At 32.9% G+C, this 22,957-nt stretch overlaps 1 long non-coding RNA gene across 2 annotated transcripts; it reads right to left on the bottom strand.

The window, feature by feature from the left end:
- Nucleotides 1-9,504: 9,504 nt before the first annotated feature.
- On the bottom strand, nt 9,505-10,379 carry LOC129750571 (uncharacterized). 2 transcript variants are annotated; one of them, XR_008738417.1, is made up of 3 exons: nt 10,270-10,379; nt 9,998-10,077; nt 9,505-9,934 (listed from the first exon to the last, which is right to left on the bottom strand). It is a non-coding gene; the product is annotated as an uncharacterized LOC129750571 (long non-coding RNA). The 2 variants fall into 2 exon arrangements; XR_008738418.1 differs by having other exon boundaries at nt 10,208-10,292.
- Nucleotides 10,380-22,957: the final 12,578 nt, after the last annotated feature.

The following is a 22,957-nucleotide window of genomic DNA, read 5'->3' as shown; positions in this document are numbered from 1 at the left end:
GGTAAGTGTCCCTGTCGAAATTTAATTCAATCTAGGCTGTGGTTTCTATTGTTTACAGCTTCGAAGAAAGCTTCAAGAAACCCGTTGGGCAGACAAGAAAAGCCGTGAGAAGAAGCCTAAGCACCAAAGTTTGCATCTGTTGATCCTAACAAGGTAAATTATACATCATTTTAATGATTATATTTTTAATTGTTAAATATTCTCCATTTTTTACAGGATTCAACAAACCAACTCGATGGAAAGAAGTTCCGGAAATGTGTTTTTAATTAAATAATGAATTAAGTGTAGTGACAGTGTGAAGAATTTTGATGAAAATAAATTTAATTTATGATTGAATTCAATCTGGTTTCAGAAGTAGAAATATCATCCAGTAAAAATAATATTTCGGTACTAAACACATTTCAAGTAGCTTTCGTCTTAACACGTCGATCGCATTAAAAATTCACGCAAATTGAACGTGATGTCCATAGAACAAAATTCCTATTAGGGGAGCGTTTACTTATTTTATTCGTACAAATTACGTGAAAATCAATTGGATAAAAATTATGTAGTTTTTGACGTAGCAACGACGTGCAGATTATTTTTGGTGTAGAAATGGGAGCACGCGCACTGTCACTTCGACTTTGAACTACCATAACTTTTTACTCTGATAATATTTTTGATCAAATTTTTTGCGTTAGATAGATCAACTATCCCACTATTATACCACAAAATTTGAGCTTTCTGGAGTTTGTGTGGCCTGAGATACAGTCATTCTACGAAAATCGGGCTTTTTGGACTTTTCTCATTCAAACTGCAATATCTCAGAAACTGAGCTACATTTTTTGTTGAAATTTCGCGGAGTGATTGTTGAAATATAAAGCTAGCATGTCTGAAGTTTTTAGAAAATTCTATCGATGAGATCAAAAGTTACGTGAGGCATGGCCGTAGGAACGGGGGGGGTTTTGGGGGTTAAACCCCCCCCCCATGAAAGTCTAAAAATTTCAAGACAAATTTAATGAAATCATTCCGAAATTCGCTTGCATATTGGCCGGATTTTTGGGAAAATTATGAAACAATATGCCCTAATTTCGCAAAATTTTGAAATAAAATTGCCTGGATTTGCCCCAGCGGATACTTGCGGAAAAAAATCTAGTGAGTATCCAGTTTATTTATTGTTCTTGATTTTCAGTTTGCATCATCTTTGGTATAGAATCCCGCTTTGAACCTTGGTGATGCATTTCAATCTAAAATATGATGAATTTTCAAATTTCGGAGTATGGGGTTTGGGTTTGGGTATGAAATTGTTATCCTTCATTTTTATGCAAAGTTGAAACATAAGAAAGTTCAGAATTGAAAAATGTGAAACAATTTCATCATTCAATATGATATTTAAATTTACAAGTTCAATTACGAATAAATTATTGAACAAAAATCATATTGAAAACCATAAATTCAGAATCAAATAAAAGATTTCTGGTTAAGGGTTCTGATACAAATTTCGCTTTTTGGTTTCAAATTCATAGGATTTGTTATCTGGAATTTAGATTAAGGTTTTAATTTTTGGTTCAAAATGCAGAATTCAGACCAGGAAATAATATTCCAGGTTTGTATCCGGATTTAGCTCAAATTTAATTTTTATAATCAATATTAAAATATCAATGTTTAAATTTTATTAAGTATTCAAATTGGAAGAGATCGCAGTTTCATAACTTTGATTCTTGGTTAAAAAAAAAATTAAATCTAAGTCAGTTGGGAAACACAAACCTGATGAAAATCACACATAAAAAATTAGATCTTGATTCATTTCAAAGAATCTGTTTTTTTTTTCAAATATCTAGATTTAAATTTTTACGGGATCACAAGATTATAATAAATATTATTATTATAATTTATTAGAGACCTTTTAGCCACCCGGGTCATTCGGGTCTGCGGATTATAATAATGAAATATAGAAAAAAATAATGATCATTTTTCAACTTGTTTTTTATCCTCAGGTTAAAAATTCAGCTGGAAATTTTATTTAACATTATTAACATTAACACATTAACATTCTTCATTCTTCAAAATCACAGGTTCTAACTTAAATCTTAAATTTTAATAGAGTTTACAAAAGTAGAAAATAAACCTTATTTGAACAGTAAACCTAACTTATTACTTTTATTGCTAAATATGTGATACATTTTTACCCATGCTTAAAATGGTTATGTTGTGATTCAAAATAATTAGCTCCCTAATGTAAGTAAGGAAAAAAGTTTTTTTTTCTAAATGAAGCGTTCAAAATACTTTTTTTTGTTTCGATTATGATAGTCGGTTCTGCATCATTAGGCTACTCGCGACTTTTATCACTTATCTGGAACAACTGTGTTCGATGTTTACTCTTGGGCTCAAACTCACGGACATCAGCTCAGAAGGCAACTGATTTACTAACTGAACTATATCACAAGTACCTAAATTTTTTAATGCTTCATTTAAAAAACGGCATCTCCTTGGACTAATTTTCAAAATTAAAGAACTTTTAATGCAAAATAACTTTAACTTGAATCATTTGTACTTAGTACATGTACATTTTTTCACTTGTGTATGCATTGTTCAAGCAAAAATATTATAGGAAAAAAATTTCATCAAAACCCCCCCCCATGAGCCGGTTCTTTCTACGGCCCTGACGTGAGGTGCAATATTTCAGGTATGGACCTAGAAATGCGATTTCTATAGAATTTTGGACGATTCATGAGAATAATATCGTTTCCATACACCAATAAGACAAAATATGTCTGGCAAAAGCAATAAAGAAAAGAAAAAATGGAATTTGTGTTTTGAAATCAGAATCTTGCGATATTGTTTTGATTTTTTGCTTGAAATAGATTTACTGGTTGTTATACAGGAAATAGGAATTTCCTATGAAAACATTCGTCCAAAATTCTATAGAAATTGCATTTCTAGGTTTATATCTGAAATATTGCACCTTGCGTAACTTTCTGAAAACTTCAGACATGCTAGCTTTATATTTCAACAATCACTCTGCGAAATTTCAACAAAAAATGTAGCTCAGTTTCTGAGATATTGCAGTTTGAATGAGAAAAGTCCAAAAAGCCCGATTTTCGTAGAATGACGGTATCTCAGGCCACACAAACTCCAGAACGCGCAAATTTTGTGATATAATAGTGTGATAGTTGATCTATCTAACGCAAAAAATTTGATCAAAAAATATCATTAGAGTAAAAAGTTATGGAAGTTCAATTTCGAAGTGACAGTGCGCGTGCTTTCAATTTCTATACAATTATGAACGGTACTGTACGTCAGGGCCGTAGGAAGAACTGCTTCATGGGAAGGGGGGTTTTGGTGACAAAATTTTGATTATAGCATTTTTTATTGAAAAAGCATACATAAGGAAAAGTAAAAAAAGTGATACTAAAAGTATCTCATTATTCGGATATAAGTTCTTTCATTGGAGAAAATAAACTTTCGAAAATAAGTTCTAAAAGTGTTCATTTTTTTAAAGCTTTAAGAAATAAATGGGGGATTTTGAAGGTTTCATTCAAACTTTTTTGGAGTTAAAATCAGATTTATTTTCAACTCTTGTAAACTCGATGCATTAAGATTTTAGTATAAATATTTTTTTGAAGTATCTACAATATAAATAATTTTAAACAACAAACCAATGAAATACATTTCCAGCTAAAATTGGCTCAATCTGAAGATTAAGTATAAGTTATTTTATCAACAACAAATTATATCGCATAATTTATATCATTATTGAACTCCTGAGAAAAGAAAATCAAAATTAAATTTAGGTTTTTCTAAGGACGCAAACTTGAAAATGAGTTCAGATCTTATTTTATGATTTGATTTGATTTATTGACGGATATATAGGCTGAGCCCGTCATCCCGATATCTTAAAAATTATCTTATATATAGTTGCCTCCTTAAATATAACACATAGATACTGATTTTTCACTGTTTTGAACACTGCAGTTTAAATCTATAATATTATTAACAGTATTAACTTCTCTCATAAATCGGAATGCTGGCTCGTTGCGACTGTAATTTGTTCTTCGATTTTCAAGAGCGTAACGTCTACGTCGTCTAAGAGCCCAGGTACTGGGAATTAGCCGTCAATCGGGAATTCAAAAAGGTCGAATTCACGATACCTCGATCTATTTTTAAAAAGAATAAAAAATCGTTGATGCGGCGCCGGTGTTCTAACAAATCCAGATCCAACAAGTGACACAGATTTTATACTCTGGCATGTCGTCTGCCCAACCAAGATTCCTAACTGCGAATTTCACGAATCGCTTATGGGTGGCTTCCAATCGATTTATATGCACATTGGTACATTGGTCTCCAAACTATGCTCGCAAAGTCGAATTTCGATCTTACCATGCTAACGTACAGGCTTTTTATTGTGTAGGGGTCTTCCAGCTCACCAGCAAATCGCCTCACCACTCAAAAAGTGCAAGTCCGTCTGGTACTAGGCTATTTATGTAGTCCTTGAAAGTCAATCCGGAATCCAGTTTAACGCCCAAATCTTGTACGCTGAAAACTCTGCTTATGTCTTCTCCGCCTAGACAGTAAGTATGCTGGATCAGTGTGAAGCTCCTCGTAAATGATATGACTGCGCATTTGAGCCGTTCAGTTTCAGTTTTGTTCTGGTCGTAAAATCTGTGAACGCATCCGAAGTGATTTGTAAGCTGTTCATCCAATAGAATGAAGAGAAGGGGTCCCAAGTGACTACCTTAAGATACTCCTGAAGACGCTTTGTATGGTTCCGAACTAATTGAATTTACCGATACGAATTGTCGTCTGTTCATTAGGTAGGTCTTTATCCAACTAAGAATGTTTCCTCCGATACCTATTTTTGAAGACGCTTCCAAGATTTCGTCGATTCCTGCTACATCAATGGCTTTTGACATATCAGTGTAAATCAGTGATTGAAATCCTCACCAATTTTCTCATCAGAGGCATTCAAAATACACACTTTGAGGCCTCGCATAGCTATACAGGAGACGATACATATACATTCATTCAAACCTCCCCCCATGAGGAGGATCTGCTCTGAGAGACACTATTCGTATGCTGCCCCGAACGAACTCTCTCAACGTTCGGTTGCTACATGATGTATGAAGAAGACGAGGCACACATACTCATTTACGTTCTTGAATTTGAATGACTCCAGGCAATAGCTGTCGTTGAGGAAAACATCTTCAACCTCGCTGCAAAGGTTGAGGCAACAACAAAAACAACCGAACTTATTGCGTTGCACGGCCCGCAACGTATAGTGCAAAGAGGGGGGAGGAAAAAGAAACGAAAAAACTAGCTGCCTGCGTGCGGTTGCTGTGCAATAATAGCAATAGCAGAAAAACCTCACGCATTCGATCCAGGAACAAACAAGGAGACTCGGGTTCGCTCTGCCTTTTGAATTCGCTTCCCTCAAGCATGTAACAGGAGATGAGTGAGAGCCATTCGTTTGGTTTTTTGGATTCGCTGCCTCGAATGTATATTTACTGCTTCTTGAAGGCTGGCCATATTGAGAGCGTATGCATCATCGGTTTTGTCGTTTTCGCTGCCTCAAACCAACCTTTGCTTCCGAAAAGCAGTGAGCGAGAGAGGGTTGATCAATTCATGCTCAGCAAAATTCAATCACTGGTGTAAATGCAGTCCACTTGATATCCCTTAACCATCCAATCCAATACACGGGTAGTGAACTCGCACAAATTCGTAACCACTGACCGTTTCTTAAAGAAACCGTGTTGGCAAGGCGAAATCCTGTGCTCGATTACAGGATAAAGCCGTTGATAAATTAGCTTTTCAAAGAGTTTGGGTAATGCTGAGAGTATAGCCCCTCCTCTGTAGTTCTCTGCCAAATGTTTCGATCCTTTTTTTATGAATTGGAGTCACTCGTGATAGCTTCCAAATGGATGGAAATAATCCTGCACGTAGCGATGAATTGAACAATAACATCAAAGGGCGCGCCAATTCGCTGCAACAAGCTTTGATCAACGTGTTCGGTATTCCATCAGGACCAGATGATTTAGTAGGGTCTAGATCTTCGATACCTGCCTCGATTTCGAGAATCGTCAAACTCTCATTTACTTGTGGAGTTACTAATAAACCAGAGGCTTCCGATGACTGGTAACTCGTTTTAAAAAATTCTGCAAATAGTTGGGCGGAGCCTTCAGAATCCGTAGAAGTACTGTCTCTATACTTTATGTTCACGAACTTCTGTTTATTTTTCTTTTTCGAATTGACGAATTTCCAGAACTGGCGTGGATTGGATTTAATTTCTCTTTCGATTTTCGAAATACATACCGATAGTGGTTTTCACCTGTTTTGTGTATTATTTTGGGGAAGTTTAAATTTTAATTCTGTATCTTCTGCATTTTGAACCTGAATACATATTCTGAACTCTTCATTTGAAATCGATTTCTGAATCTCAATTCCAAACAAAAATTCCCAATAATTATGAACCATAAATGGCATTTTATAACAGAATCCTTAATTAGAAATCTATTATTTGATGTTAGAATCTTTGGTTTTCTAGAAACATTCTACCTTAAGTAATTTATTCATAATTCAACTGCTGAATCTGAATGAAAATTCCAAATGATGGAACCCTGATATTTCAATTCTGTAGGACCATTATGAAACTTTTTACTCTGTAAAAGAATTAAGAGTAAAAATTTCAAATCCAAATCTGAAAAATGGTTTAATATTTAAAAACTTTTCTTTCAATATTCTGGAATTATGAGTTTGGATCATGGAAAATGAATCTAATTTTAGTTTTAAATGCAAAAACCAAGATTCGAATCAGGATTGTTTCCTAATGATGAAAGGAACTGGAAATAAAAAATGGAAACAGGAAACGATTCAATACATGCTCACCAGATATATTTCCGCATTTATTCGTCCAGGGCAAATCCGTGCTATTTTATCTTAAAACCTTGCAATATCCGGGCAAAGTTTACAATCCAAAATCTTGGCAGTCTTCAGACAAATTTGGAAATCCTCCCATTAAAATCAAGAAAAAAAATTCGAAAAGTTGTTTATTTTTCATCGAAACACATCAGACAGTTTATTTGGATAAACTTCTCTCAAAAAAATATTTTGGACGCAAAAAACATAATTGTTCTCAATCAATTTAAATTTTTCTTTGATTTTGCAAATGAAACAAAAAACATTTGGGCAAAATCCGGGCAATAAGGCAAGGGGGGGGGGGGGGGGGGTTTTGTGAACAACTAACTTTTGATAGCGTTTTTCGTGTATAGATTCAAATCCTCTTAATCATCATTCCATCATTTTTAGAGACAAAAAATGTTCTATTAAAATAATGATCAAATTAACGAGAAAAAACTATAATTTGAGTTTAGAAAAGCGGTTCATTCAGAAATGAGATACAGCGAAGCAAAGACAAAAGTGGATGTTCTTGTTATAAGTAAGGTTTTTTTTACCGTAAAATCCGGGATGGAATCAGAACAAATTTTCCATCGAAAACCCCACATATTTATGCATAGTCGACAAGGCCGGATTAAAGGGGGGGCAAAAGGGGCAATTGCCCCGGGCCCCCCCGGCTCAGGGGGGGCCCCCCGAGGGAAAAAAGTTTTAACCATACTTTAACCATACTACGTCAATTTCTGCGAATCTATGAAAAGATATCAAAACTAGAAAATTGAAATGAAAACTTGGAATATAACAACTAAAGGGCCCCCCCCCCCGTAAAATAATATCCGGAATAATTTTTCTCTCACATAAGTTAAGGGAGTCCCCTAAAGTAAGTAGTGAAAGAGTTCTCTCGCATTTTGCGGACTGAGAATATCAAAATTTTAGTATAGAATCTCAAAATGACATGACAAAGAAACATGAAGTTTCACTGAGATCCTATCACGGGGTCTCTGATGGAACATTTTTATTTATCAAAAATTAGCATCACTAATTTGTGCACCATTGGAAAGCTGGGACTTTTCCCTTTCATTTGAGGCCTAAATTTGAAATAATCCACCGGGGGGCCTAGAAAATTTAATTTTTTTTGAAGATTTTTTAACCTTTTTAACGGTTTTTTTCAAAGACAAAATCATACTACGGGATATTTTTCCACTGAGATTCACGTGTAATCGTTAATATAGTATTTATTCTCGTACTTATCACTGTGAAAACGCTCGTTTTACCTTTAGCGTGAATCCAACATCATATGTCACTAACATGATTTAATAGCAAATTTCCCTTGCTCCAATTTTGTAGAAGACATCAAAGTGATAAAAATTGAGAGAAAAGAGTTGGAATGTCACAAACAGAGTGATTATTATTTCATTTGAAAAATCCTATAAAACTTCTCACCACTGATTGTACTAAGACCATAAAAAGTATTCTACAAGTTAATTATTGATTGTAGAGTGTATAAATGTTCAAAACGGTTTATATTAATTAAAATAATTAATCTTTTACATTAAATTGATCAGGATTATCTGAAGCTATAAGCATTTTTGGGGTTTTTTATTATTCCGGAAAAAATTTCAAATTCTTTTTTTTTTGTCACTCCGATTTTTCCCATAATCCCGAAGTGGGGAATAAATAGAGTTTAAGGTATTTTAAACAAAAACTTGATACATTCTTCGAAAATTCAAACGATTGAAAGAGCGAAAGCCAAACTGTAGAAGATGGACCTGTCGTTTAGATTTTTTTTTTCAAATGTTTGATCTTAATTTTCTCGATTGTTTGATTTTGAGCAATGTAAATTGAATACAAGTTTGTTGCAAGCAAGCTTTGGTTCAATTTTTTTCCAATGTGTGGAAAATTTGAATTGATTTTAATTTTGAATTACCAGCACACCCCCCCCCCCCCCAACCCGCTCCCCCCCTCCTTGTGATGTTTCAACTCCAAGTGACAAAAGATTGATTTCAAATTTGTTCCGGCCATATATTAAAAAGATGACACCTACTTGACTTGTAAATTTTGTTACTTATTTCATACGTTGAGCAATGTTACAATTTTGAATACGTGCCTAATCTAAGCAAATATATAGCTTAGCTTACACAGCAAAAATTATTTTCTGTAAAATTACAGTAAATGTCCTGTAACAAAAAGGAGCAGGACATTTACCGTAATTTTACAGGTCGAGGACATGGCAATTCACAGGATAGTTTAAAATTACAGGCCTGTAATGTCAAGCAACCTGTAATTGCAAGCGATCTGTAATTGCAAGCGACCTGTAATTTCAAGCGACCAGTAAAACAATCTGCACGCAATTTAATAGTTTTGATTTATGCTAAAGCATGGGTAGAAATGATTCGGGTATTTACGTGTGATAATACAATTGATTTCAATTCTTTAAAGTGAGCAGTATTACACGTAAAAACTCGACTCCCTTCTACCCATGTTATAACATTTTATTTTTCGTTCGGGCCTAATATTATTGTTTACAGTAACTTTACGTGTTCGTTCATGAATGTTTGTGAGCATTAGATTTCCTATTCAATTGAAAAAACACTGATATTTATTTAAAAAAAAAAACCTTTATTAATTACTCACGAAAGAAAAACAGTTTTAACACTCAAAAGATTCAACACAAACACAATATAACAACGACTTGGGCCTAAATCCAGGTTTTGCAATTGCCTTGAATACCGAAACAGAAACGCAAGCCAACTCCTGGCCAGAATCGATTGCTTGTCACCCAACGCAGCCAGCAGCAATCGGAGCACTTCATTGATGAAAATAACACTCTTCGTCCTAGTCATTTTCGTTATTTCCTGATCACACATTTTTTTCCTACTACAAAAAAACCTTATTCAAGGGTACCTCAACGATTTACTGAATTCCCAGATCTTCAAAGTCGCACCTTCTCCTTCATTTTTGTTGGTCGTGTTACAGGCGGAACTGTTAATAATAAAATCGTCTGAAGCTGGGGTTAAATTGATGTGATGTCCTCATACTCATGAGTACGTTCGATTCCGAAGGCAGTCTACAAGTGGGAAAAACAAGATTTTTAAACATAAGCTTCTTAATCACAAAATATTTCTGTTACCTGGGTTTCTGTGCCATTACTAAGGTGTTGTTTTTCGGTGGTTAATTTGATTGTCACAAAGCGTCCACATTTGGTTGCATCTGTCAATTAAAAAACGGAATATAAGTTCAACTTTTTTTTTACAAATCACGTCAGTTAAATAAGGCAAATTCTCAATTTTTTAACATTTCTATCAGCTTTTAGCAGTTCTACTTTTGCAAACCAACATACATGAACCAGAACAGTTAGCTTTTTGTTTTCAGACAGTTCTTATATTCGGCTGGACACATTACCCAATGCAACTGACAGAATTCTGGTTCGAAGGCAAACTAATGCCATATTCGTTTTCATTCTGGTGGTGCACCGGTAGTGCACCAAGTGCTGTCAAAGCGTTTTTTTTATATGAAGTTGACAGCAGTTGGTGCACAACCATCTTTCCACCAGATGAAAACGAATATGGCATAAGATTCCGTTATCGAAAACTCGCTCAGCGTTCGGCAACAGGCAGTTTCCAGCCAGAGTATTATCATCTTTGTTATCCAGGTTTCTTTTCCCAACATTCACGAAACTGCACCATGAGCACGATGAGCACATAATTGCTGGAACTCTGGATCTTCTAGTACTTTTGTTTTCTTGCAGCAGTCTCATTAAATTTTGATCACAATTCGTCTTAGGAGTTTAGGACAACCACAAATAAAAAAAAAAAATTTAACACGACAAAATGTAAACATTGAAATTTATTGAAAGGGCGATTGGCAGTTATATATTGATAAATATATAAATATATCGATTTTAATTCCATTAAAATTCAATTATATAAATTTTAAAACCATCTACAATAAGTGACTAATTCAGAAATATATACCACTGTGATTGTAATTTAAATTCTCATAATTTATTCGGAAATTGAGAATACGACGATTTGAAAGTGCATGATACTCCAATGATTGCCTTCAAGACCCGTACTTTAATGGGTGAGATATTGCCGACACCAAACCAAGGTACTTGAATATAGAAAACTAGGTATATGTACACACCTTGATCATCACTGAATTTTGAATGGGACGACATTCGACTCGTCTACAAATAGATTTTGAAGAGAATTTTTTTTCTTCAGGTTGTCTGCAAAAATAAATAAATTATCGAATCACATCCAAAATTCATAGATTTTAATTTGGACTACTGAAATTCAGTTTGGATTAGTCGGATTTAAAATTGATTTTATCAAAGTGCAAATATATATCACATCATGGAACCTTCTATTTTTTTTTATATTTACGAATCGCCCTTTTGAAATGGCTGATTGTTTATGTTTTTTAAAGGAAATTGTAGAGTGGGTAGAGTGTTTTAAGTGAACATCGGAAATATTGAGAATTAGTTTTTAAGTCACAAATTTTCCAGAGATTATGCACCTTACATGCAGTCCCAGCCTGAACTTCCCTGCTTAGAAATCGTCTGTTGCTCGATGTACATCGGCTCGTTAATCGACAGAGGAGATTTTATCGGACTTAGGGATTCTGTAAGTAGGATTTCACCTCGGGAAAACGAAAAATAAAATGAAATTTCGAAATAGTAATTGCTAAAGCTGATTCAGAACTGCATCACGGAGTTGAAGAGATTTTCTGTTTAAAATTGTAATAGGAACGTGTTTGAAAATGTGCATGTTGATTCGAAAATTACACCGTGGCAATGGCAAACAAGGTCATTTTTCTCTCAAGAAAAGCGTGAAAATTTTATTTTATTCCTGAAATGTTCCTTGTGCTTGCATTGTATCAATATTTAATTATTTTGAAAAAGGCGTAATAATCCGGTCTTGTTTCTTTGTATGCATCGATGCTGAAGGATCATTTTAGGAAGAAAAATTAGTTACATTTTTCCTGTAGAAGATAAATGGCTTGGTTCGCAGATATCCCTGTTAACACTTTCCTGGTGTAGGGTATCATCGAAAAAAATTAAGTTTATAACTTACTGTTTGTAGAGCTCAAAAGTTTTCGAAACAAATCCTCAGCCCGCAGTCAGAAGATTTTACTCAATCTCTCTAAGCATTTTAAGGGTTATGCCACTAAAGAACCTCTTTCCTGGTTTGGGTTTCCAAAACTGTCCCTAGAAACAATGAGATTTTAACATCAAAATTATGACACATACTATAACTGTTTCAATATACCAAATTGATCACAGTCACAATTTTCGAATTTTCTAATTTACTAATACAAAGTTACCTGATCCTGGATTTCCTATAGCTTTTTCGATATATTTTCGCTACGGTTAATTTGTGACACTCTCAACAAAGGTGCCTGAAAAAGGTATATTCGACACAAAGACGCACAAATTCTTCAGCCCAAACTTTAAAGGACTGGACTCGATGACAAACGGAAGCGCCTGCTGTAAATAATGCTCTCGCTTAAAAATAATGCTTCGACCTGTAAAACTACTGTACATGCCCTGCTCCTTTTTGTTACAGGACATTTGCTGTAATATCAAATGATTTAACATTTACTTTTCAACCAATCAATTGAAAATTACGTGATTTCTGAATTACAGGTTGAATTATTTCAAAGGTTATCACTTTCAATGACACGTAATAGTCCATATTTTTTTCTGTGTAGCTTAGCTTGATTGACTATTCACATCCACCTGAATCATTGAAGCCGAAATGCTACATTATCAATTATTACAAAATGATTTTCTATGAACAAATTTGTGTTTCTTTTAATATTCAATTAATGATATTACTGTTTGTCTCTCATTTTTTTAAGAAATGCATTTCGAAAACCATGATCGCAGGCGTGGCTTAGTAGAACGAATTCTACATCACCAATGGTTGCTACTCCGTGATTGACCGAGGCCATCTATTTTGTTCAGAGGTCAAATGAATGGTGCTTGGGACTAGCAACGCATTCACACTGCACAAAACTGATGCTCTCTCTTTGTACGTCAATAACGGCGCCGGCCACGTCCTAATAGTCAATGGATAGGTTGGAAGAATGAGAAAGGGATGAAAGAAAGAAATTTGTGCTTTAGGACCGAGGTCACCTCTGCATCCTAGCAAACAATTTTGGTTTGGAGAGTGGGTGGGAGGATAAAATCAGGAAACACTTTTGACCAGTGTGATCTAGTTTTCACAATCCTGTTATTGACATTATTATTTGATGAACATTTTTTAACTGCAAAAACCCTAAATTATTATCACATTTGTTCGATAATTCCATGATTTCCGAAACATTTTTCTAAGAAATTTTATCGTGAAAACTTCTCATGTATGATGACTGAACTTTAAAAATAATAACTAAATAATGCGATTTTAATTTACTTTTAATCAACCTTACATCATAAAACATGTTTTGTTCCTTGGTTGTCCGTGTGCTAAGTTATTCGCATTCTGAACACTGTCATACTATCAAAAATTCAACTTCTTGCTAAGCTTTTTACCCTGTCAATCAGTCATTTAAATTTGTATTCCTAAATTTTGAATTTAAAGGCGTTGTTCTAAGGACACTGTGTTTGTTGTGATACCTAAAAACTAATTGAACTAGACCAAAAACAAGTTTTTGCGATTGCCGTTTGTTTATGAAATCAGTAGTTTAATATTGCCATACTCTCGAATTGAATTGATAGGTTAACTAGTTTTCATAAAACGATAAAATGAAAATATATATTTATTTTAAGATGGGAAGCATTAAAAAAACCGGTCAAAAACATTTATTTTTCCGAGGAAAAGGTGTAATAGCTAAAAAGTTCACTGAAATATTGCTATATAACTGGGAGATGAAATCCAAAATCTAGTTCAAATAAAAAAGTTGATTAGACAAGTAAAGTATGTAAATACGTGCCTAATCTAAGCAAATATATGTAGAAAAACTATTTTAAGCATTTCAAGCCACTGCTTTTAATACTGTTCATGACACGATGTTATATTTTGTTTTCATAGAAGTAAAAAAATAACATTCCAGGGTGAAATGCAAAAATCCTCAGACAAATGTTGGCAGTGTTTCATACTATCAGATAAAACACATTTTTTTTTATCTAGGAAAATTGAAAAAAATCATCAATTTGAATAAACGCAAAATATTCAGAAAAACGAAATAAAAAATTCGGAAAAAAAATCTGATGACTTCAGAGCTGACAACTTAAAGTGAATTGAGAGAATATTTTCAGATAATAGTATTACATCAAATCAACCTCTTAAGATTGTTGAAAACAAAGTTGATGTTGAGATTTTGTAATCTTCTTTTTCTTTTTTATCAAAAAAAATTAATGAAAGACATTAGGTTCAGTTCGTGTACTTTTGAGAAAAATTAACAATCTAAAACTTTTGCTTGAAAACTGAAATTTGACTACATTTTTACAAACACGAGTGCCTCCAAAAACACTTATTTATGCAATCAAACATAATCATTTTTTTTATATATACATATATGACACTTTATCAACAACACTGCAAACATGCTTGTGATACCAGTGTCTATTGTTTTACAATCAATCAAAAGTGAAAAGTATGAAAACCTTCAAAAATCATCAAAAAGGATGAAATATTTTCAACAAAGATGTTTGATTTTGAAATCCAGGTGAATAATTTAAAATTTTGGCTTAAATGTGAGAAGTAAATCTAATTTGTTTCCTTGTCCCAAATGTTTGTTCAATAAGTATTCAAACTAACTTAGCTCAAAATATAAATAACTAAATTTTCAAGAAAGGCGGGAGACATTTTTTCCATAATAAAAACCTACAAATGCTCATAACTTCAGGTAATCCTGATCAATTTAATGTAAAAGATTGATTTTTTAATGTAAATAAACCGTTTTGAACATTTATACACTCTATAATCAATATCCCAAAGCTCGTAGAATACTTTTTATGGTCTTAGTACAATCAGTATAGAGAAGTTTTATTAAATTTTTCATATGAAATAATAACCACTCTGTTTGTGACATTCCAACTCTTTTCTCTCAATTTGTATCACTTTGATGTCTTCTACAAAATTGAAGCCAGGGAAATTTGCTATTAAATCATGTTATTGACATATGATGTTGGATTTACGCTAAAGATAAGACGAGCCTTTTCACAGTGATTAGTATGATTTTGTCTTTGAAAAAACTGTTAAAAAGGTTAAAAAATCTTCAAAAAAATAAAATGTTCTAGACCCCCCGGTGGGTTATTTCAAATTTAGGCTCAAATGAAAGGGGGAAGTCCCAGCTTTCGAATGGTGCAAAAATTAGCGATGTTAATTTTCGAAAAATAAAGTTTTTCCCAAAGACACCGTGTATATGTTTCTACCCAAAATTGATGACAAAATAATGTAATCGAATTCGAAAAAAAGTCGAGAAAAATATGAGGAAAAACACCTCAATTTTCAATTTTTAAATGTTTATTATTAAGATAACTTTCTGCACCAAAATTGCAGCTCATTTGGCCAAAACTGGCTCACAGTGCTAGAAAAGAACAAAGAGGCTTTATGATAAACATTTCAAAATTTTACGTGGGCAGTATTCGGGTTTATTCCGGGTGTTATTATAACTTTTCACTTTTCAATTATAATTTTTGAAAATTCCGTTCGTTTGTAAATTCTAAACCCTTTGCCTTCACTATTTTTGAAAATAAAAGTTCAAAAAAACTGTAGTTCGACAGGACAGAGTTTCTTTATTGAATTTCCATCCCAATTTCTATCTTAGACTTGAAATTTGTAATGAAACATTTTCCACTGATTTAACCAAAATTTTATCATCTACTGAAGTAAATATCCTGAATTCAGCATATCGTTTTCCAAATGATCATGTTTTTATTCTTATCTTTTTCCCGATTCAATTCATTGAGATTTTAAAGTCTTGTGTTGTTTCTTTAGTTACGTTCAGTTTCATGGTTTTTCTGAAGTTCAAGAACTCAGAATCTTTAAGGTACTAAACTCATTTGGATTTCATATTTACTTTTTTCAATGATAGCATTGATTTTATGTATTAAACATTTAATCTCTATTTTGATTTTTTTTCAATCGATCTTTTTTTCACTCGTACCTTTTTGGCTTTGAGGGCATCAGTTTCATTCGATTCACATTTAAAATAACAATGTTTTTATCTGATGAAAATCATATTCATAAACAGCTCATGAAAACGTTTTTTTGTGTTTCAAAGAAAGTAAATTGTAATACACATTTGGTGCAATTTCTGCTTTGGCGCTGATTGTAACTTTGATTCCTTTTTTTAATGTAATTCATATTTTATTTCTCGAAACTTGATTTAAAATTACGATTTAGATTAGAGACAGTGAATTGTGGTTCTGAATACAACCTGATTTGAATTTAATTATTTTGTTAATTTTTTTTTAATTTTGTGTTCTCTATTTTAAATTTTCATGATACTTCCCGATTGTCATTATAGGTAAATATTTCTCGATGAAGCACAAACCAGACAATCAATGATGAAATGAAAAACTTATAAATTTTCTATCCGGTCATTTTTCTTAACCCGAGAGTTTTAGTTGGCTATAATGGTATTGAAAAAATTGATTTGCATTTTGTAGCTCAGATCAGAGCTTTCATTTTTGAGAAATTTCTCAATTCTTCTGCATTGTTTGCACGTGATTAAATAATCAGCAATTTTTGTTTGAAGATACCTGAAACTATCTTCTATGCAGACAACATGGCTATGTCAAGGCAGTATACTGAACTTATCTCCAGTTCTTTTACACGTTTAAAATGTTTTGTATTCTCTGGGATAGCATTTGAAAAAAAAATCGGATCATAGGGGCCCCCCGAGAAAAATTTCCCCTTAGCCCCCCGATGGTTTAATCCGGCCCTGATAGTCGAATAGATGTATTCTTGACAATTCCAAAAATTAAAAAGCGCTTAAACACTGCAAAGCTGTCAGAAATTATAAGCAGTTTAAAAATAAAATTGTTTTTTTTGGGACTTTTTCATTCTGAACCTACTACATACAATTTGGTAATACGAATTAACTTAATTGAGAAACTAGAAAAATCAACTACACAATTAATCTAATAACTTCAAAATCGGTCATCATTTGCGGCAACGGGAACGCCAACAAACTACAAGTCAATTTGCTGAAACGGATATTTTGCAAACAGCTCTGAAGGTCTATAAGTCTCTCAACAAGTGAGAAAATTTTTGAAAAGCTGTGAATTTAGTTATTACGAAATTACCGATCAAATGACTTAAAAGTTGCCCATTAATTCTGAAAAAAAAATGTGTTTGTGCTGCAATCCGATTATGTTCGTGTAAATTTATGAATTATCAACTTCTAGGAATAAATTGAAAACTAAAGAAAACTTTGCAGCGTGTTTCCATTTTTCAAATGATAAATTCTTCCGGAAATTCGGACGGTTTGAAATTCACAGGTTCCTGGCCTTGGACATCAAACTACAAGACTCTGGTGGTTCACTCTGGTGTCCTTGGAAACATCTGGTGGATCTACCAAAAAACACTAAATTGATTCAAAAAGGTCGTTGGGACTTTACACAAGATTTAAGGCTCAGCATGTACATCACCTCATCTGTGACGAGTGTTCATATAAATGCTAAATTTGAACGAATTTCCTGTTCTTCGGTTGATACGTTTCATTATAAAAGATTGCAGAGTCTGAAGAAAGAAAGTTTAAGCGTTTTAAGTAATGTTGAGTATATACTACATATATCTAGTTACAAAAGGGATTACAGATGCCTAAGTTTATTTTCAAAGTAACAATCAAGCTCCCAATAGGAACTTTAGTTCCTTATAAAATTAGAAAAAAAATGTTTGAAAACGCGAAAAAATTATATTCTGGATAAAGAAAAAAATGCAGTTAAACCTGTTCTAGTAGTGTTCAGATTCGAGAGGTTCGCATGAATGCATATATTCTGCAGCGCTACGATCCATATGTTTACACGTGTCTGTCTAAGCTTCTAAAGACCGTTCGATCCACGTATAGTTAGGAAGGAGACAAACAACTTCCAAGGAAAGCAAGCATACATAAACCTAGGACTTAGGTGCGCTATATAGTAGCATACCCAAGGAAGGAACCACGAAGCGTTGTCGTCTGTTGGCGTTCTCGGTTCTCCGGGTCCGGGGCATCTTTTCCGCCGTTTATTGGATCTGTCAATATAGAAGGACGGATTTACTGCTTTGCACCTCAACCTCAACTTGCACAAACATCTTGGAGCACAAACTTTGGTGCGTTTTTAGACCAAAGCCATGAGCTGAATGCGAAAACACACACAGAGACTTCTGCTTGCCTGACGTCGTTGTGCGGTTTTATGTCAAGTGACACACAAACCACACACAAGAAACGGATGCATCCGAACTCCGGCGATGATGGCGAAACTTGGCCAAGGAAGTAGAAAAATGGTCCAATAACGCATAGCCCAGATGTTTGTGAGTTTGTATGAACTAGAGATAGAAACACTGAGAGAGAGTGAGGGTTCCTCATCTCATGTTGCCACACCTGTATATTTTATACTTGGCACATGGCTCGATTTCAGCGACACTGAATACGTGATGGCGACCGACCCCCAGAATAGTTCAGCTTCAACTCAGCTCAGGCCAGCTGCCATATAAAACCGTTGAAAAAGTTGGCCGGATTACCGCGTGGTTGATCTGCACAAAATTAAGCTGCAGATGCGGGCTTGCCACTTGGTGGAAATGCAATTTCATATGAATGTACGTACCTACTGCATATATTGTGGTGGCGATGCAACGAACTTTACGATATGCCAGCCAAGCCAGCTCACTGCTGTCGAATTTCGCGGAAAGGTTTTGAAAAATGAATTCATTTTCTCGGGAAAACCGACGACGACGGCAAGGTTTTTCGGAGTCTTAACGCGGTGGGTGGCTTCTGAGTGGATGCTTTCTGTACAGTTAACTATGTGTCAATCGAAAAAACGTAACCGATGCCAATTCGAGTGGATCCAAGATGAAATTTATCATTTCAAGTACCAGACATATCAGAAGGTTGAGAAGCAGCTTTTGTCGGAAGCATTCCAAAACTTTATGTGACTGCAATTGCGAAACTAATCATAAATATCTTATCGGAGAAGTAGGACATATTTACCTATAGTCTCTAACTTCCAAAAAGTTCCTTTTACAATACAACACTTTTCAAGGTATGGGAAATAATGTTCTCGTTATTGAACTCTACAAAGCCAATGAACAAAACTTTAATTTACTTGATAAACAACAACAACAATAAAAAGTTCAGGGGAATGATTTATCTGGCGGAAAGATAGCTAGGGAATGGATATTTTGAATTCTGGAAATTTTCTTGGTGGAGAATTTTAGGGATATTGGAGTGAAAGTTTTGGGCATAGGTTGCTTCCTTTTCCTAAAAAAATGATTTTAGCGAATTATCTTAAAGTTTCACTAGCTTTATGTATACGTCAAATAAATCTTTTTTTTTTACAAGATGGGGTTCAAATCATCAGCTGCCATAATCAATTTCAATTAAAATTATTTATAAATCGTTCACGCTTTGCTACGGTGCATTAGCTAATCCCTGCTACCACACATATAGCAGTTGAGCGATAGAGGGCCTGAAATTTTATAAAAGTTCCTCCGTTGCCATTCCATTGGTTGGAGTCGGTCAGGTTGGAATCAATTCTTCACCCTCATCGTTAAGAGGTGCTCGTGGTGGCAGCAAAAATATGCGCCAACATTAGCCAGTTGGCCAATTCGGCAAGCTTCACTCAAGAAGTCACCAGAAGTAATGCACATAAACCATTCAAGAGGGAGTGCTTTGGCACCTTCACATATCGGCACAAGCAAATCACTGCCCATTTTATAAGGGAGCCTTATACTATAACCGAAACCTTCTAGAACCCGTACCTTCCTACTAGTTAGATATGGGCGGTAGTGCAACATTTGTTCCTATACCTGACCGGCCGTGTTTTACGGTTGCGTCTGATGTGTTAATTGAGGGTTATAAATCTGTTCCTATACGACGAACGACGGCACTCACTGAATGATGATGGTAGGTTCTATTTCTATTCAGTCGTAGGTCCTAAGTACGTACGGTAGCGTTTTGGTCGTTTCTTGCACGGATCAATGAAGGGTGTTTGGAATATCTGAACGCACCGAAAACGAAATGGATTGTAAAAGCGCACCCTTTCACGTAGCTATAGATTAGGATGGCAATGGATGATTAGAAACGGCTTTCATGGCAAATTTGGTTATTTTTTTTCATGACAAATAAAACATGGCCGAAAATAACGAAAGTGGTTAAAATGACAAAAATGACAAAAATGATAAAAATGACAAAAATGACAAAAATGACAAAAATGACAAAAATGACAAAAATGACAAAAATGACAAAAATGACAAAAATGACAAAAATGACAAAAATAACAAAAATGACAAAAATGACAAAAATGACAAAAATGACAAAAATGACAAAAATGACAAAAATGACAAAAATGACGAAAATAACAAAAATGACAAAAATAACAAAAATGACAAAAATGACAAAAATGACAAAAATGACAAAAATGACAAAAATGACAAAAATGACAAAAATGACAAAAATGACAAAAATGACAAAAATGACAAAAATGACAAAAATGACAAAAATGACAAAAATGACAAAAATGACAAAAATGACAAAAATGACAAAAATGACAAAAATGACAAAAATGACAAAAATGACAAAAATGACAAAAATGACAAAAATGACAAAAATGACAAAAATGACAAAAATGACAAAAATGACAAAAATGACAAAAATGACAAAAATGACAAAAATAACAAAAATGACAAAAATAACAAAAATTACAAAAATGACAAAAATGACAAAAATGACAAAAATGACAAAAATGACAAAAATGACAAAAATGACAAAAATGACAAAAATGACAAAAATGACAAAAAATTACAAAAACGACAAAAATGACAAAAATGACAAAAATGACAAAAATGACAAAAATGACAAAAATGACAAAAATGACAAAAATGACAAAAATGACAAAAATGACAAAAATGACAAAAATTACAAAAATTACAAAAATTACAAAAATTACAAAAATTACAAAAATGACATAAATTACAAAAATTACAAAAATTACAAAAATTACAAAAATTACAAAAATTACAAAGATTACAAAAATTACAAAAATTACAAAAATTACAAAAATTACAAAAATGACAAAAATGACAAAAATGACAAAAATGACAAAAATGACAAAAATGACAAAAATGACAAAAATGACAAAAATGACAAAAATGACAAAAATGACAAAAATGACAAAAATGACAAAAATGACAAAAATGACAAAAATGACAAAAATGACAAAAATGACAAAAATGACAAAAATGACAAAAATGACAAAAATGACAAAAATGACAAAAATGACAAAAATGACAAAAATGACAAAAATGACAAAAATGACAAAAAATGACAAAAATGACAAAAATGACAAAAATGACAAAATGACAAAAATGACAAATATGACAAAAATGACAAAAATGACAAAAATGACAAAAATGACAAAAATGACAAAAATGACAAAAATGACAAAAATGACACAAAATGACAAAAATGACAAAAATGACAAAAATGACAAAAATGACAAAAATGACAAAAATGACAAAAATGACAAAAATGACAAAAATGACAAAAATGACAAAAATGACAAAAATGACAAAAATGACAAAAATGACAAAAATGACAAAAATGACAAAAAATGACAAAAATGACAAAAATGACAAAAATGACAAAAATGACAAAAATGACAAAAATGACAAAAATGACAAAAATGACAAAAATGACAAAAATGACAAAAATGACAAAAATGACAAAAATGACAAAAATGACAAAAATGACAAAAATGACAAAAATGACAAAAATGACAAAAATGACAAAATGACAAAAATGACAAAAATGACAAAAATGACAAAAATGACAAAAATGACAAAAATGACAAAAATGACAAAAATGACAAAAATGACAAAAATGACAAAAATGACAAAAATGACAAAAATGACAAAAATGACAAAAATGACAAAAATGACAAAAATGACAAAAATTACAAAAATTACAAAAATTACAAAAATTACAAAAATTACAAAAATTACAAAAATTACAAAAATTACAAAAATTACAAAAATTACAAAAATTACAAAAATTACAAAAATTACAAAAATTACATAAATTACAAAAATTACAAAAATTACAAAAATTCCAAAAATTACAAAAATGACAAAAATGAAAAAAATGATAAAAATGACAGAAATGACAAAAATGACAAAAATGACAAAAATTACAAAAATGACAAAAATGACAAAAAAGACAAAAAAGACAAAAAAGACAAAAAAGACAAAAATTACAAAAAATGACAAAAATGACAAAAATGATAAAAATGACAAAAATGACAAAAATTACAAAAATGACAAAAATGACAAAAAAGACAAAAAAGACAAAAAAGACAAAAAAGACAAAAATTACAAAAAATGACAAAAATGACAAAAATGATAAAAATGACAAAGGTGACAAAGGTGACAAAAATAACAAATGTGAGGAAAAATAAGAAAATTCCATAATATACGAGAATGACAAATATTTGCAATTTATGTTCAATTTTCTTGTATCTTCCTTTAAATTGCTTTTGAGAATGCAAAAATCCAAGTTTTGAGCGCTTTGAGGCACCAATCTTGTGCGATTGAACTTGCACAAATTTTGCATAGGCCGTTTTTTTTTTGTTGCCACCCTACTATAGACGGATTTTACGCCAAATCGGCACAAAGTTGGCATGACTCTCTCAGAATTCAATGAAACTTTGAGGGCATAAAGATCGTACCTAGTAAAGCATTTCGGCATACTTACACGGAAAAATGGTAAAATTTACCGAGAAGCGAGGTGATTTTTTTTCCACCCATCTTTCTCGGTAAACCCGGTGTGGAACAAAAGCAAAGTATTATGACGAGAATCAGCACAACTAAATGATATTTTTAAAAACACTTATCATTCTGTCCCGATAATCACATATTGGACAAGAAGCAGAACTTCCTTC

Source organism: Uranotaenia lowii, chromosome 3 (genome assembly GCF_029784155.1).
Source record: "Uranotaenia lowii strain MFRU-FL chromosome 3, ASM2978415v1, whole genome shotgun sequence".
Taxonomy (NCBI): Eukaryota; Metazoa; Arthropoda; class Insecta; order Diptera; family Culicidae; genus Uranotaenia; species Uranotaenia lowii.
This window is presented reverse-complemented; position numbering and strand designations above follow the sequence as displayed.